This window comes from Hyperolius riggenbachi, chromosome 12, assembly GCF_040937935.1.
Source record: "Hyperolius riggenbachi isolate aHypRig1 chromosome 12, aHypRig1.pri, whole genome shotgun sequence".
Taxonomy (NCBI): Eukaryota; Metazoa; Chordata; class Amphibia; order Anura; family Hyperoliidae; genus Hyperolius; species Hyperolius riggenbachi.
The window spans coordinates 98,531,374-98,549,064 of record NC_090657.1 but is presented as its reverse complement, the minus strand read 5'-3'; the positions used below and the strand labels follow the sequence as shown (position 1 = coordinate 98,549,064).

At 46.1% G+C, this 17,691-nt stretch overlaps 5 non-coding genes across 5 annotated transcripts; all 5 read right to left on the bottom strand.

Annotated features, from left to right (window-relative positions):
- Positions 1-7,209: 7,209 nt before the first annotated feature.
- Positions 7,210-7,281, bottom strand: TRNAC-GCA (transfer RNA cysteine (anticodon GCA)). Its single transcript has one exon. It is a non-coding gene; the product is annotated as a tRNA-Cys (tRNA).
- Positions 7,282-8,097: 816 nt separating this feature from the next.
- On the bottom strand, positions 8,098-8,169 carry TRNAC-GCA (transfer RNA cysteine (anticodon GCA)). Its single transcript has one exon. It is a non-coding gene; the product is annotated as a tRNA-Cys (tRNA).
- A 5,753-nt stretch (positions 8,170-13,922) lies between these two features.
- Positions 13,923-13,994, bottom strand: TRNAC-GCA (transfer RNA cysteine (anticodon GCA)). The gene has a single exon. It is a non-coding gene; the product is annotated as a tRNA-Cys (tRNA).
- A 1,036-nt stretch (positions 13,995-15,030) lies between these two features.
- On the bottom strand, positions 15,031-15,102 carry TRNAC-GCA (transfer RNA cysteine (anticodon GCA)). The gene has a single exon. It is a non-coding gene; the product is annotated as a tRNA-Cys (tRNA).
- A 1,011-nt stretch (positions 15,103-16,113) lies between these two features.
- TRNAC-GCA (transfer RNA cysteine (anticodon GCA)) lies at positions 16,114-16,185 on the bottom strand. Its single transcript has one exon. It is a non-coding gene; the product is annotated as a tRNA-Cys (tRNA).
- Between the last annotated feature and the right edge of the window lie 1,506 nt (positions 16,186-17,691).

Sequence of the window (17,691 nt, the reverse complement as noted above, 5' to 3'; positions counted from 1 at the left end):
GAATCTTTTCTCCACTATTCTTGGTAAAAAAGTCTTCAGGAGGCTGGAGGCCAGTTCTCGATCTAAAGTTCCTGAAGAAGCACATAAGAGTGAAACACTTTTAAATGGAGTCCTTACAGTCAAAAACCTCTATGATAACCATGGGAGACTGGATGTCAACTGTGGATTTATCGGATGCCTATCTGCACATCCCCATAAGGAAAGAGTTCCAGAGGTTTCTCAGGTTTTCAGTGGAAGGGAGATGCTACCAGTTCCGGTGCCTACCCTTTGGCCTGTCCACAGCTCCGAGAACCTTCACCAAGATACTGCTGCCAGTGATTGCGTATCTGAGGGTCCAGGGATTGAGAATTTATCACTACCTGGACGATATCCTTTTGCTCCACCAGGACTACCAGGGCTTGTTACAACATCAAGAGATCCTACTCAATCTACTCCGGCATCTGGGTTGGCTGGTCAACACCAAGAAGAGCCAACTTTTACCTTCCCAGGACCTGGTGTTTCTAGGAGCAAGGTTCCGGACAGTTCAGAACCAAATTTGCTTACCAGACCAGAAGGTATGGGCGATCCAGAACAAAGTTTGGAAGATTCTACAGGTCTCAAGTGTATCAGCAAGGTGCTGTCTGAGTCTGTTGGGGACTATGTCATCTGTAATTCCAATGGTGAAGTGGGCCTACTGGTTTCTCAGGAGGTTCCAGAGCTTCTTCCTAAATCACTGGAACAAGAAGAACCTGAGTCAGAGGTTTTTCCTGCCTCTAGAGGTAAAGAAGTCCCTCCTCTGGTGGACCAAGGAGCAGAATTTGAGAAATTACCGTCAAATTCAGATGGATCCTCCAGTAGTGATTACTACGGATGCCAGTATCAGAGGCTGGGGAGCCCATTGCAGCGGGATCCATGTACAAGACAGATGGAGGTCTGTGCAGGAAGGGGTACCTTCCAATCTCCTGGAATTAAGAGCGGCATTTATGGCGTTGAAGGCCTTTCAGCACCTAGTCTATGGGAAGTCAGTAATGCTGAAGATAGACAATGTAACTGCAGTGGCCTATATCAGGCGGCAGGGGGGGACAAGGAGTTGGTCCCTCCTTCAGGAGACTGTCCATCTCATGACCTGGGCAATAAGAAACTTGTCAGACCTCTCAGCAACCTATTTGCCGGGGGAGCAGAATACTTTGGCGGACCATCTGAGCAGGGAGTTTGCGGATCCCCACGAGTGGTCCTTGGACAAGAAGATCTTTGTCAAGATAACCAAGAGGTGGGGTCAGCCACAGATAGATTTATGGGCTTTGCCGCAGAACAAGAAGGTCCAGAAGTTATTCTCCCGTTTTCATCATCCCTCTGCAGCGGGAGTGGACTGTCTGGTTCAGTCATGGGACTTTACACTGGGGTACGCCTTCCCTCCGTTTCCTCTCATTCCGAGATTCCTTCAGAGGCTGTGCAGAGAGTCATGCACGATCATCGCTATCCTTCCTTTCTGGCCCCGGAGGCCGTGGTTTGCCCTGGCAACCTTTCTCAGCATGAGGATCCTATCAGGTTGCCAGCGAATCACAACCTTCTGTCTCAAGGGAATCTCCTGCATTCGAGAGTCAAAGAGCTGAATTTAGCGGCCTGGAGGTTGAGAGGAAGAGGTATGCAGACATCGGTTGTTCCAGCCAAGTAGTAGAAACCCTGCTGAAGGCAAGAAAACCTTCCACAAACTCCACCTACTACCGTATTTGGGAAAGGTTTGTGGGTTACGCACTAGGAGTTGGATTTGATAGCATGAATCCGGAAGTCCAGCACATCCTGGATTTCCTTCAGACAGGAGTGGAAAAAGGCCTTAGTGTGGCGGCAATAAAAGTGCAAGTTTCTGCCCTGTCAGCATTAACAAGTCATCGATGGGCTACTCATCCTTTGGTGATGCAGTTTGTCCAGGCAATTCTGAAGATCCGTCCTCCTAGGAAACCTTTCTTTCCAAAATGGGATCTGTCCTTGGTGCTGGAGGTCATGTCCTCACCGCCTTTCTTCCCTCTGCAAGCTTTATCCTTGGAAGAGTTAACCCTGAGAACAGTCTTCTTAACCGCTATGGCATCCGGAAAGAGAGTATCAGATCTCCAAGCTCTCGGTTGCTCCGGCAACCTATTGGAATTTTTCCAGGACAGGGTTATTATTAGGCCAGTTCTTCATTATATACCAAAAGTGGCCTCAGTGTTCCATATAAACCAGGAACTTTCTCTTCCTACCCTTTTGTCTGATGGGGTCTGTCACCCCTTAGATGTAGGCCAATCTATTAGGGTGTACTTGGAGGCTACAGCTTCATTCAGAGATTCAGAGCACCTGTTCATTAACTTTAGGGGCCCTAGGAAGGGAAGATCGGTGACTTCCAAGACTATTGCCTCTTGGCTGGTTAAGGCTATTCAGAGAGCTTATAGTCTGAAGAAACTACCTGTTCCAAATGAAATTCGTGCCCATTCCACCAGGGGCATGTCTGCTTCCTGGGCCTGTTTTTCTAAGGTGTCTGTAGAATCTATTTGTAAAGCGGCAGGATGGTCCTCTGTAAATACGTTTCTAAAACATTATCACGTTGATCCTGCTTCCTTGTCATCTGTTGACTTTGGGAGAGCTGTTTTGTCAGTATAAATAAAGTGTTGATTTGTTGCAGAATTCCCTCCCTCAAGCGTGATTTGTTATATCCCATAGGTATGCCGCCATGTTTGGTCCAGGAAATCGGAAAATTGATACTTACCTTCCGTAATTTTCCTTTCCTGGATCAAACGATGGCGGCATACGAATCCCTCCCTCTTGTCCATTAGAGGACTGATTTTCACCAGAATGGCTGGAGGGGGGTGGTTCTGGAAAACTTATAGGTGATCTGTCCTATCAGGATTCGGGGGCGGAGCCAATACCCATAGGTATGACGCCATCGTTTGATCCAGGAAAGGAAAATTACGGAAGGTAAGTATCAATTTTCCGATTTCCGTTCAGTTAATGACTTCTGAGAGCATTAAAGAGATAAAAAGGTCAATAATTCATAGATTTGAGCTCTGGCATATTTCAATGAAGGTGTCCTTGAGACAGAGACAATGAAACAGTAAAAATGTAAAAACTTGATTTAAAAATAAAATAAAACTGGGATATCTAAAAAAAAAGTAATTTTAGGAGAATGAGCATAAATACAATTTGTTTTTCTCTTCAGTTGTTTTTCGCCTTGGATGTCCTTTAATACACCAAATGTAGACACTGGTACAAAACACAGAATTGGTAATTACAGTGACTAATGTAATATGATGAATGAAATGCATAACAGATTGCAAGATACAAAATAACACATTCCAAAAAACTGCCTCTTCTACTTGTTCACACACTTTTTTTAAGCGCCAGCGATTTTCAAAATTGCCCTAAGAGCGTTTGTGCAATGATTCCCCATGAGAGTTTTCACATCTGAGCAGTTCGTTTCCGATCCGCTCAGCAAAGCACTGCCTGTACAATTTTTGGGAAGATTTGCCTATAATGACAGGTAAAGGGAAATCGCAAAATGCTTGAAAAAGCTCTTGGTATAGCGATTTCCCCATCGCTTTTAAGAATAAATACATTGTATTTTTTATTTTACGGGTCAAAGAGTTCACTTCCTGACTTGCATCAGGAAGTGAAAAAACAAATGGCTCTGCAAAAGCACTTTGAAAAGCGCTTTACACAAAATCGAAGTGTGCAGGTAAGCGCGAGGAGGTGAAAAAAAAACTTGCAAAAAAAAAAAAAAAAATCGCTGGCGTCAGCGATTCCGATTTTAGTTGTGAACAAAGCCTTAGGCCTCTCAAACTCTCACAACTGCTTGCTGCTGCCTGGTAACTGCTCACTGCTGCCTCGTAACTGCTCACTGCTGCCTGGTAACTGCTTGCTGACCACACAGTGAACAAGCATGCAGATTAGATGTTTCTGACAAAAATCTGATAAGATCAGCTGCATGCTTTTTCCAGGTGTGTGATTCAGACCATAAAGATGAGCAGGATGCCAGGCCACTGATAATGTTTAAATTTAAATAAATATGGCAGTCTTCATCTTCATATACCTCTCTGTTCAGGTTCTCTTTAAGTAGACACTAACGAAAAAACGGTCCCCTGAGGGGTACTCACCTCAGTAGGGGGAAGCCTCTGGATCCTATCGAGGCTTCCCCCGTCCTCCTGAGTCCCACAACGGTCTCGCTGCAGCCCACGGAACGCACTGCCGACAATTTGTCAGGCTGTGCAATATTTACCTTTTCTGGCTCCAGCGGGGAACGTTGTTGCGATTCTCCGCTCGGAAATAGGCGGAAATAGCCGATCTCTGTCGGGTCCACTCTACTATGCAGGCGCAGGAAACTTGCATCTGCGCAGTAGAGCGGACCGACAGAGATTGGCTATTTCCGCCTATCTCCGAGCGGAGAGCCGATACTGCGCTGGACCTGGGAAGGTAAATATTTACATCCCCGCCGTTCGGGGAGCTTTATCGCCCCCGTCATGCGACACAGGAAGATGGAGGAAGCCTCGATAGGATCTGGAGGCATCCCCCTCCCGAGGTGAGTACCCCCCAGGCGAACTTTTTTAGTTACAGATTTTCTTTAAAGGACAACTGAAGTGAGAAGAATATGGAGGCTGCAATACTTATTTGGCTGCAGTAGTGTCTGAATAACACCAGAAAGAAGCATGCTGCTAATTTTGCCAGATCTGACAATAACGTCATAAACACCTGATCTTCTGCATGCTTGTTCAGTGTGTATAGCTAAGAGTATTAGAGGAAGAGGATCAGCATGATAGCCAGGCAACATGTATTGCTTAAAAGGAAATCAATAACCTTCTTGCTTCAGTTGTCCTTTAAATTGTTTTGTCAATTTAAAACCGCGTAGGAAGTTGTCTCTAAGATGGCCATTGAGATGGTACTGAAACCAGCTTGCATACAGATCGGAATGCTGGTGTAGTGCATGTGATTGGTGAAATTCTATGTTGCATACAACGCGTTTCGCGGCCAAGCCGCTTCCTCAGGTCTATAGGTGTGCCTTTGAATACAACATGGCAACAATCAGGATAAACATATAACTAAACATCGGTAAAATCATACACAACCGTAATAAATAAATAAAACCTATACATGCATGACATCAATAAAACATAATAAATAATTAGGTAAACATCACGGAATAAGATGTATGTCCTCATATGGACATATAACCATATAGATGCATGTATGTGTACTCGCATACATATAAACAAGTATATCTGTACAAGTAACGTATACCTATATATACACAAAACATTCCCATCAAGTTGTACCAACAAGTGTCATTTGTGCCCTAATAAAGCTTGAAAAATTCCAACTACTACTGTACGTGTGAGTTATACTACTCTAAGGTAGGACTATAAGTACCTTATCTGAATTATTATAAGAACTACAGTTATACGTCCACGGGCGCCTCCTACCCCTTTCAAGTTCACCCCTGTATTGGGGGGAATGCACACTCGGAAGGTGTTTTCCAGTGGCATACTTTTCTTCTGGAGCTGCGACCAACCTCAGTGCTAGAAGCAAGGCCGAGTGAGGACGGTACTTCCTCACATGCGACTAAAAGTGGTTACATATACATAGCAACCTAATTTTGTGAGTATATTTCCTCCTATTATACACACATTCTGGTGTCCCTTGGATAATACACCAGATCAGGCTCCCGATCTCTTTGTGCCTTTTTTGTCTCCTACAAGAACCTGTCTATGTTGCATACAGTTTGCAGACTAGAATGCAATTATTAGCAGCTCACTGACTATCTCTAACTGTCACTGCTCAAATATGCCCAGATCTAAGAGCAAAGAATTGTTTTAGTAAATACTGATCTGAAGTAGTTGTGACCTTCTTTGGGGCCCGTTCCAAAATATCATCCTACGTGTTGAATCAACCTACATTCATAGGCAAAAGACACAGGGGCACTACTCTAGTTAAAGGGACCTAGTGAGAATCACAATCCACGCCACCAACCAAATTGGTTTAGTAACGTTGCCTGAAGACCACGGGTTAGGGTGCTGGTGTGCAATTTTAGAGTTTAATGGATAGTATTTTCTGCTGGATCCCCATAGTTCTGACTTGGGCAGTTGGCCTATTTACTGCATGTAAGCATCAACCCTGTCTCCGGGTGCCATGTAGTTTGCTTGATAGGGTGTAAGTCTCTGTGTGATCTATCTCAGGGGATGCAGTGGGGTCTGTCTTCTAAGAGTGCAGTTCAGGTAAAGTATTGCCTCTGGTGCTTAACGCCAATTTCACACTGCATACATTTCAATTTAATTTTCAAAACACCTTCAGTTTTGCCATTGTAAGAATGCTAGCGTGGTCATGTAAACCATAGTACCATGTTCCCACCAGTGCCATCTGATTCTCTGTGATCAACAAACACTGCATGCTGCTAGAGATGGCCCGAACTGTTCGGCTGCGAACTTATTTGCGCGAACATCTGTAGTTCGCGTTCGCGGTGAACCGCGAACTTTATGCGAGTTCGACCCGCCCCCTATACTACATCATTAGGCTAAACTTTGACCCTCTACATCACAGTCAGCAGACACAGGGCAGCCAATCAGGCTACACTCCCTCCTGGAGCCCCCCCAATAAAGAGCAGCAGCGTTGGCCATTTCCTCACTCTGTGTGCTGCGTAGGTAGTGAGACAAGGGAGAGAGGTTGCTGCATAGATTAGGGAAAGCTTAGTCAGGCTGTTGTTAGGCTTGTTAGCTTGCTCCTTGCTGATACTTATTGCTAAGAAGCACCCCAAAACATATCATTTGAGAGCTAATGTTCTTTTGATGTGTTTTTTTGTGTGTGGTCCACTGACACTTGCATGTACAGTTGCAGCTTGCCCTTGCTAATTGCTACACTGTGCAAGGCCCAGCACATTTAGTGACTACCTTTTCACTGCACCTGTGTGGGACAGCTGCATATTTGTAATACCAGTCACTGCATACCTGTTCATGTTGAGGGGGCCTGCTTCAGTTTGCCCCAGAGCCCCTTAAACCAGCCCTCAATGCTCCTCTTGTGCTGTGTAATATGTTGGCACTATATAAATCCAATAATGGCGTGGTGTACAAGGTTTAAGTGTGTACTGTATCATGTAGTATAGTGGTCACTGCACAATCTGCCTTCTGGGGTGTAATGCTGTATTTTTTCCTAGGTACAGGGTGCAGTGATTTTATCCAATCACAAGAAATATAAATCTTGCACAAAACAGATTGAAGGGGGCACCCAGATTTGAACTAGGGACCTCTTGATCTGCAGTCAAATGCTCTACCACTGAGCTATACCCCCTTGTGATAATAGGCATGTACATGAAATGATCCACGCAGCAGATCAGCTCACCCCCCCACAATGGCCGACCCCATTGTCTACGCATCATCAGCTACACAGTTGACTCGTGGCTGTGCAGCCTGGCCCAGCAATGTCACCTAAGGGGACTGGGTCCCAATCCACAATGGGTAACATCCATCAAGGTGTGTTGGACAACTAAGAACCAACCAGCAGTGTTATCCCAAGTACCTACAATGGGCACATCCTACTCATCCTCCCCTTTCTACTCAGAGCAAGTTTCCCAGCGTATACCCAAAGTATCTGTACAACCATAACTTATGAACTGTCACCCTGGAGAATGATTATTTCAGGCAACAGTTATTGCGTGGCTGTATGTAGCTTTAGTTATGCTATGTGAAAGAAATATGCACTGTTTACGAAGGCGTTATGGAAGCAGGCCAGGAACAATCATGATGTAGTGCATTGCAGGCGGTATCAGGATACGGGAACTTAGCATACATTGCACTGTCATTTGATACTGTGACAAAGGGACACTTCAGCCTCAGGTCACTACAGAACATCAGAGCAGCAGGAGCGTATGGTGTAAGTGTTGTACTGGTTTACCTGTAGCTAAAAGTGGCTGGAAAACTACATTATGATCATTATGTAAGGCATAGAATACAAGGCTTTCATGGCTATGTGTATATTGTGCAATGTATTGTTGCTACAATGTGATTTCACTCGGCTCTTATACTAGATGTTGCACCAACAGATTCACACTGGAATGAGTCCACTGATATTTGTTAATTTAATTAAACTATGTATAAAATTGCTCACAGGGGGCACCCGGATTTGAACCAGGGACCTCTCGATCTGCAGTCGAATGCTCTACCACTGAGCTATACCCCCTGGCTGCTTATTTCTCAAACTGTAATGTCTAATAGGTTGTTTTACTGGTGTGTGTCTCACACTGAATACGTCCACAAACTGTAATGTTAACTTGATGTGTTTGTATGCTAATCCCAGCAAGTGTAGCCTAAATACAGTATAATCTCATTATAGCAAACTGATATCTTCTCACGTGATAGAATCCTAAAGTTTATAGAAACAGTATATGTAGATATAGTCAGCAGTGGCGTAGCTACAAACCTCTGGGCCCTGATGCGGAATCTGGATGTGGGCCCCCCTCCCAGCAACACTCGACGCACACAAATCCCTATAGCCAGCTATAGGTCCCTTCAGTATAGGTAGCCAGGCATAGGTAAGCCAGTATAGTTGCCCCCGGTATAGGTTAGCCAGGTAGGTGCCTCCAGCATAGGTAGCCAGTATAGTTGCCCCCAGTATAGGTAAGATAGGCAGGCACCCCCGGTATAAGTTAGATGGGTAGGTGCCCCCAGTACAGGTTAGCTAGGTGGGTGCCTCTAATATAGGTAGCCAGAATAGTTGCCCCCATCATAGGTTAGATAGGTAGATGCCCCCAGTATAGGTTAGTTAGGTAGGTGCCTCCAATATAGGTAGCCAGTATAGTTGCCACCTGTATAGGCTAACTAGGTAGGTAGGTGCCCCCAATACAGGTTAGATAAGTAAGTGCCCCCAGTATAGGTTAGATAGGTAGCTGCCCCCCAGTATAGGTTAGATAGGTAGCTGCCCTCCAGTATAGGTTAGATAGGTAGGTGCCCCCCAGTATAGGTTAGATAGGTAGGTGCCCCCCAGTATAGGTTAGATTAGGTAGCTGCCCTCCAGTAAAGGTTAGATTAGATAGCTGCCCCCCAGTATAGGTTAGATTAGGTAGCTGCCCCCCAGTATAGGTTAGATTAGGTAGCTGCCCCCAGTATATAGTTAGATTAGGTAGCTGCCCCCCAGTATTGGTTAGATTAGGTAGCTGCCCCCCAGTATAGGTTAGATTAGGTAGCTGCCCCCAGTATAGGTTAGATAAGGTAGCTGCCCCCCAGGATAGGTTAGATTAGGTAGCTGCCCCCCAGGATAGGTTAGATTAGGTAGCTGCCCCCCAGGATAGATTAGATTAGGTAGCTGCCCCCCAGGATAGGTTAGATTAGGTAGCTGCCCCCCAGGATAGGTTAGATTAGGTAGCTGCCCCCCAGGATAGGATAGGTAGGTGCCCCCCAGGATAGGATAGGTAGGTGCCCCTTAGGATAGGTTAGATTAGGTAGCTGCCCCCCAGTATAGGTTAGATTAGGTAGCTGCCTCCCAGTATAGGTTAGATTAGGTAGCTACCCCCCCAGGATAGGTTAGGTAGCTGCCCCCCAGGATAGGTTAGGAAGCTGCCCCCCAGGATAGGTTAGGTAGATGCCCCCCACGATAGGTTAGGTAGCTGCCCCCCACGATAGGTTAGGTAGCTGCCCCCCACGATAGGTTAGGTAGCTGCCCCCCAGGATAGGTTAGGTAGCTGCCCCCCAGGATAGAATAGGTAGGTGCCCCCCAGGATAGGTAGCTGCCCGCCAGGTTAGGTCAGGTTAGGTAGGTGCCCCCACCCCAATAATGGAGGGGGGAGCCTCAGCCGCGGGGAGGGAAGCCCGACCTCTCCCTCCCTTCCTCTCCCCGGGCTCCCCCCTTGAAATTCTGAGTGAGCGTGCAGGGTAGCGGCGCTATACTAAACTACTCACCTCCGTCCCAGGTTCCAATCGTCGCTGGTCTCCTCCCGCTCCACATAGATGCTGATACACACGCTGCTGCGTCAGCGTGTACGCAGCGTGTGTATCAGCATCTATGCGGAGCGGGAGGAGACCAGCGACGATTGGAACCTGAGATGGAGGTGAGTAGTTTAGTATAGCGCCGCTACCCTGCACGCTCACTCAGAATTTCGAGGGGGGAGCCCGGGGAGAGGAAGGGAGGGAGAGGTCGGGCTTCCCTCCCCGCGGCTCTGGCTCCCCCCTCCATTACAGCGCACACCCTTTAGGGCAGCGAGCGGCACAGGCAGCACGGGCCTGGAAACGGGTATGGGCCCCCCGGGCCCCTCCCCCGCCTCTTCAGGAGCCGGGCCCGGTCGCGAAGGCGACTGCTGCGACCCCAGGCCCTACGCCCATGATAGTCAGCCTATATAGTAGGATCCCCCACGGGAAGGGGCTGGATGGAATGCACCACATACTGGACAACTTTGGTAAAAGTGAGGATTACATAGAGTTCATATGTGAATGTTTGAGATTTGTTCTCGAACATAACACATTTAAATTTAATGGAGAATGGTATAGACCAGGCATGGGCAAACTTGGCCCTCCAGCTGTTAAGGAACTACAAATCCCACAATGCCTTTGCCTTTATGAGTTATGACTATGGCTGTCAGACTCCTGCAATGCATTGTGGGATTTGTAGTTCCTCAACAGCTGGAGGGCCAAGTTTTCCCATGCCTGGTATAGACAGCTTTCTGGTACAGCAATGGGGACCCCGGTAGCCCCGATTTATTCTAATTTGTTTCTATTAGTATGGGAGGATAATGTCATCTGGGCTCCTACAAATCTCTTTAGGCACTCCTTAAAGGGAAGGTTCAGGGACTATATAAAAAAAAAAATCCAAATCCACTTACCTGGGACTTCCTCCAGCCCGTGGCAGGCAGGAGGTGCCCTTGGCGCCGCTCCGCAGGCTCCCAGTGGTCTCTGGTGGCGCGCCCGACCTGGTCAGGCCGGCGGCCAGGTCGGGCTTCTGCTCTCCATTCGGCGTTTCACGCCGGCGCGCTGACGTCATTAGTTCTGAGCCTGCGCAGTACAGCCTGGAGGACGTCCGATGACGTCAGCGCGCCGGCGTGGAGCGCAGAAGAAGCCCGGCCTGGCCAGGTCGGTCGCGCCATCGGAGACCACCGGGAGCCTGCGGAGCGGCGCCGAGGGCACCTCCTCCCTGCCACGGGCTGGAGGAAGCCCCAGGTAAGTGGATTTGGATTTTTTTTTATAGTCCCTGAACCTTCCCTTTAAAATTGTGGCGGCGGTATGTGGATGACATCCTGATTGTCTGGGGTGGTAGAAAAGGAGAATTTGAAGAATTTATTGAATGGATAAACTCCAATGATATTAATATGGAGTTTATGGCTAATTTTGGAGATACTAAAGTGGAATTCTTAGACCTCATGATTGAAGTGGAGGAGGGTTGTCTCATCACTAAGGGTTATAGAAAGACAACTGCTACAAATAGCCTTCTCCATTATGATAGCTACCACCCCAGACATGTAAAGGATGCCATCCCATACGGCCAGTTTCTTAGACTCAAAAGAAATAATTCTGATGCAGAGACATTTGAAGCTCAGACGTCTGATTTGGTCACACGTCTTTTACAAAGGGGTTATCAGATGAAGTCCATCGAACAGGCTTTGGAAAAAGCCAGATCGATATCTCGGACACAACTATTAAGTAGGCGGTCAGGAAGATAGGAGATTTAACTTTGTATTTGATTTTACCTCTATGTCCAACCAGATCCACCAGGTGATACGTAGCCATTGGCATTTATTGTCACTGGACGATCACCTGAGGGAAGTTGCTAGCAGGCCCCCTAGAATTAGTTTTAGGAGGGGTTGTATGATTAAAAAGGTATTGGTTCACAGTGAATTTAAACCTATGCAGGAAAGACAGGGAAACTCTCTTACGGATAAAAAATGGGAAGGAAACTTCCCCTGTGGCCATTGTTCAGCATGTAAATTCATAAGGAATGGTAAAGTGGCCCAGGTAGGGGGCGTTACGTGGCATATTAAAGAATTTATTAATTGCAGGTCCAAGTATGTGGTGTATTGCATTTGGTGCCCCTGTGGTAGATTTTACATAGGGGAGACCACTCAGCCACTCAAGGACAGATTTTTGCAACATAAAAGGTTGATCAGGAATGGGGTGGGTTCACGCCGTATGATTGACCATGTAAATTCTTGCCATGGAGGAGACGCAGACTGCTTAAGAGTGGCTGGCTTGTGGAAAATCTCGTGTATGGCTAGAGGGGGGTCTAAAGAGGAACTTTTGTTACATAAGGAGGCCTCCTTGATATCTATGACCAATGCTTTGGGGAATCTGGGTTTTAATGATAGGAACGAAATTTCAGCCTTTTTAAGATAATTCAATGAAGTGTATACATGATTTTTACTGCATAGGATTGTATGTATGTATAATGTTCCCTCCCTAAAGGGTTAATACTCAGACTGAGTCTGAGGTAGATGTAACCGTCCCCACAGATAGGTATATAGGTGGGATTTGGGGAGTAAGGGGTAAGCCTTAGTGTCCTGAGGAGGCGTGAGGTCACGCGAAACAGCTGTCGACGTTGGCACATTTCTAACCTGTTGTAAGCCTGTCATCGTGCTTAAAGGATACCCGAACTGAAATTTGACATAATGAGATAGACATGTGTATGTACAGTGCCTAGCACACAAATAACTATACTGTGTTCCTTTTTTTCTTTCTCTGCCTGAAAGAGTTAAATATAAGGTATGCAAGTGGCTGACTCAGACATGAAGTGACTACAGTGTGACCCTCACTGATAAGAAATTCCAACTATAAAACACTTTCCTAGCAGAAAATGGCTTCTGAGAGCAAGAAAGAGGTAAAAAAGGGGAATTTCTTATCAGTGAAGGTCACACTGTAGTCACTTCCTGTCTGAGTCAGCCGCTTACATACCTGATATTTAACTATTTTTTCAAGAAAAAAAAGGAACCCAGCTTAGTTATTTGTGTGCTAGGTACTGTACATACCAATGTCTATCTCATCATGTTACATGTCAGTTCGGTTATCCTTTAACCACTTGCCGACCGCGCACTCATAACGCGCGTCGGCAAAGTGGCAGCTGCAGGACCAGCGACGCAGTTCTGCGTCGCCGGCTGCAGGCTAATTAATCAGGAAGCAGCCGCTCGCGCGAGCGGCTGCTTCCTGTCAATTCACGGCGGGGGGCTCCGTGAATAGCCTGCGGGTCACGGCTCGCAGGCTAAATGTAAACACAAGCGGAAATAATCCGCTTTGTTTACATTCGTACAATGCTGCTAACAGTAGCAGCGTTGTACCAGATCAGCGATCCCCGGCCAATCAGCGGCCGGGGATCGCTGTCACATGACAGGCAGGAGCCTGTTAGAGGCTGCACAGGACAGATCCGTTCCTGTGCAGCCTCTGATCTCCGGGAGAGGGAGAATGTCGCCGCGGAGGGGGGCTTTGAGGTTCCCCCCCCCCCCCCCCCCGCAAACCTCAGGCAGGCAGGATCGATCAGACCCCCTCTGCACATCATCCCCCTAGTGGGGAAAAAAGGGGGGTGATCTGATCGCTCTGCCTGCTACCTGATCTGTGCTGGGGGCTGCAGAGCCCACCCAGCACAGATCACAGAATACAGCGCTGGTCCTTAAGGGGGGGGGGGGGTAAAGCGTGGGTCCTAAAGTGGTTAAATAAAGTATCTCTGCATTTGGAGTTCCGGAATCCGTCTTCTTCTTTCCACTGCATTGTGATCATTATGTTAAGGCATAGAATACAAGGCTTTCATGGCTATGTGTATATTGTGCAATGTATTGTTGCTACAATGTGATTTCACTTGGCTCTTATACCAGATGTTGCACCAACAGATTCACACTCAAATGTGTCCACTGATATTTGTTAATTTAATTAAACTATGTATAAAATTGCTCACCAACAGATTCACACTCAAATGTGTCCACTGATATTTGTTAATTTAATTAAACTATGTATAAAATTGCTCACAGGGGGCACCCGGATTTGAACCAGGGACCTCTCGATCTGCAGTCGAATGCTCTACCACTGAGCTATACCCCCTGGCTGTGTATTTTTCAAACTGTAGTGTCTAATAGGTTGTTTTACTGGTGTGTGTCTCACACTGAATAGGTCCACAAACTGTAATGCTAACTTGATGTATTTGTATGCTAATCCCAGCAAGTGTAGCCTAAATACAGTATAATCTCTGTATAGCAAACTGATATCTTCTCACACGATAGAATCCTAAAGTTTATAGAAACAGTAAAATAACACAAGATGGGTAAAGGTTCATACACACCTACCAACTATCTGTCCAACTATCTGCCAAACTTGCCTGTTGAGCCCCATTCACACGCTCAACAGCGATCTTTTATGCAGCACAATTGTCAAACAGCTTTTGTTGTGAAACAAGTTGAAACAACTAAAACAAGTCTTTTGCTAATGTTCAAAAAGCTGATAAGACTGATAAGAAGTCAATCCAACTGTGGGATTGCTTTCTTATCAGTCTTATCAGCTGTTTGAACAACAGCAAAATACTTGTTTTAGTTGTTTTACCTTGTTTCACAACAAAGTTGTATGGGGACTAACAGACAAGTTTGCCAGATAGTTGGACAGATAGTTGGCAGGTGTGTATGAACCCTTAGAGAGACACACACGCACGCACGCGCACACACACACACACACACACACACACACACACACACACACACACACACACACACACACACACACACACACACACACACACACACACACACACACACACACACACACACACACACACACACACACACACACACACACACACACACACACACACACACACACACACACACACACACACACACACACACACACACACACACACACACACACACACACACACACACACATTCATACAAGGCTATGTATAAGCATCGCCTCACCAGCGTACTAAGTAAAGTTTATAAATGAACATACGTTATAAATGAATACACGTGCGGTTTCCATTCATAAACGATTGTGTGGTTTGTTATGTTGGTCACTCATCAAGAAACGTTTGTATACACTGAGTTGAGTGCATCTTCTAATCCAGACACATAAAAAAAAGTTTTGAAGGGGGCACCCAGATTTGAACTAGGGACCTCTTGATCTGCAGTCAAATGCTCTACCACTGAGCTATACCCCCTTGCTGAATGCTGTACAGACTGTAGTGTCAAATAGGTTGTTTTACCAGTGTGCGTCACACACTGAGTAGGTCCACAAACTAATGCTAACAGCCTATTTGACACTACAGTTTGCATAATATTCAGCAAGGGGGTATAGCTAACTTGATGTATTTGTATGCTAATCCCAGCAAGTGTAGCCTAAATACAGTATAATCTCATTATAGCAAACTGATATCTTTTCATACGATAGAATCCTAAAGTTTGTAGGAATAGTAAAATAAGACAAGTTGGGTAAAGGTGCGTACACACGCAATACATCCGCCAAGGACGGGTCCGTCAGACCCTCCCGCTGGCGAACTCATAAGGCTGTTTTTGAACGATCCGCTCAGCGGATCGTTCAGAAACAGCCTTATCAGTCCGCCGACAGCGCATACACGCGTGCTACTGTCGGCTGAATGTCCGCCCAGCGGGAGGGTCTGACGGACCTGTCATTGGCGGATGTAGTGCGTGTGTACGCACCTTAAGACACACACACAAAATAAATAAACTCCAGTGTCCAAAAGTAAAATATTTAATTTTTAACTTGGGCTTTGATGTATACATAAATCCACTCAGAAGGGAGAACCTAAACCTAAAGTTTAACCTCCAAAACTGCCCATACACTAAGCATTTTTTTTTCCCCATCAATGGAGGCAAATAGCTTAAAAAGGAACAATATGCAAAGGATTGGGCTATTATTGTTGATTAAAAGGTGCCAAGAAATGTAAAATGATAACAAACAACAAGCTTTCTTGGGCACTTTGAGCAATCCAACCTTCTGGATTTGTTTGGGCGATTATTCATACAAGACTATGTATAAGCATCGCTGGATCACAAATTATATTTGTACAAATATGCCTCACCAGCGTAAAAGTTTATAAATGAACATATGTTAATACACGTGCGGTTTCCATTCATAAACGATTGTGTGGTTTAATTATTTGTTATGTTGGTCACTCATTTTCTAATCCAGACACATAAAAAGATTTTGAAGGGGGCACCCAGATTTGAACTAGGGACCTCTTGATCTGCAGTCAAATGCTCTACCACTGAGCTATACCCCCTTGCTGAGCAAGTTAATGCCTACAAACTTTACTCTCTAATAGAATGTGTTACTTATTTGTTTTTCTTTTCACACTGCATAGCACCACAAACTGCAATGCTAATTTGATGTATTTGTTTGTTAATCCCATCAAATCCAGCTCAAATACAGTATACTCTCATTATAGTACACTCCAAGGGACCAGGAAAAGTGGTTTACGTTATCAGGAATTGTCCTAGAAATTGCCCAATATGTCCTGGCGAGCTTTGTAAAAACAGTGCAGATTTGGGTGGAGCCAGCGCCACCATAGGCCGTAATAGGAATTACAGCTATAGCGGCGTTCAGTGAGTAATTTGGGCACCGTCAAAAGACGCAGCACAAATTACTATACAAAACACTGTAATTCGGCTGCTAGCAATAGCTGGAAGCCGAAATACATTATTCCCCACTATCCATGTCGGCCTGGAGAGGGATAGTAATTAACGCCACCGGGACTTGTGCAGGAGCAGGGTAAGCCATTTATCAGCTTTACCCTTCACCCAAATCTCCTAGCAGCTGATTCATAGGCATGCTGCCCTGGTACTTTCTCTGTGCGGACCTCCTGCGCATGCTCAGAAGCCCCCGACTGACATGACTGAGCCAGTTACCGGGGCTGATTGCGGCTGAACGGCAGACTGCAGGACGGCAAGGGGACTGATGTCAGGAAGTGAAAAAACAGAATTGCTCTGCTAAAGTGATTAGAAAAGCGCATTACAAAAAGTTGAAGCGTGCTGGTAAACGCCGGGAAGCACTAAAAAAAAAATTAAAATTAAAAACCGCTGGCGTCAGCAATTTTGATTTTAGATGTTAACAATGCCTCAGCGAATGACAGTTGCTCTGTTGAACTCCCCAAAAAAAGTGTGCAGCGAACATGGAGGCTGGCCAGCATCATTATATAAATCCTTTTCGGGGAATATCTTTATAAAGAACAAAAGCCATGCTGAGAATCCCCAATGAAGAGATGGACTAATTCAAAACCTGTAAGTTCTGTCAGTTTTCTACTACCTACTGTAAGTGACAGCCACATAGGACAAAAGTAATTTACAGCTAATTTTACTCTGGAAGAAACATACTTATTTGTATATGTTTGCATGTATTTTAAATGTTATGATTTTTGCGATAGTGGTCCTTTAACCTCCTTGCCGGTTATCCCGAGCTCAGCTCAGGGTAACCTGCGTAGGAGGATTTATCAGGCCCCGCTGGGCCGATTTTCACAAATTTTTTTTCCTGCACGCAGCTAGCACTTTGCTAGCTGCGCGCAGTTTCCAATCGCCACCGCCGATTCGCCGCTACCCGCCGCGGCGCCGCCCCCCCCCCCTCCAGACCCCTTGTGCAGCCTGGCCAATCAGTGCCAGGCAGCGCTGAGGGGTGGATCGGGATTCCCTCTGACGTCCCGAAGTCCATGACGTCGGTGACGTCTTCCCGCCCGGTCACCATGGCGACCAGGGAAGCCCAGCAGGAAATCCCGTTCTGAACGGGATTTCCTCGG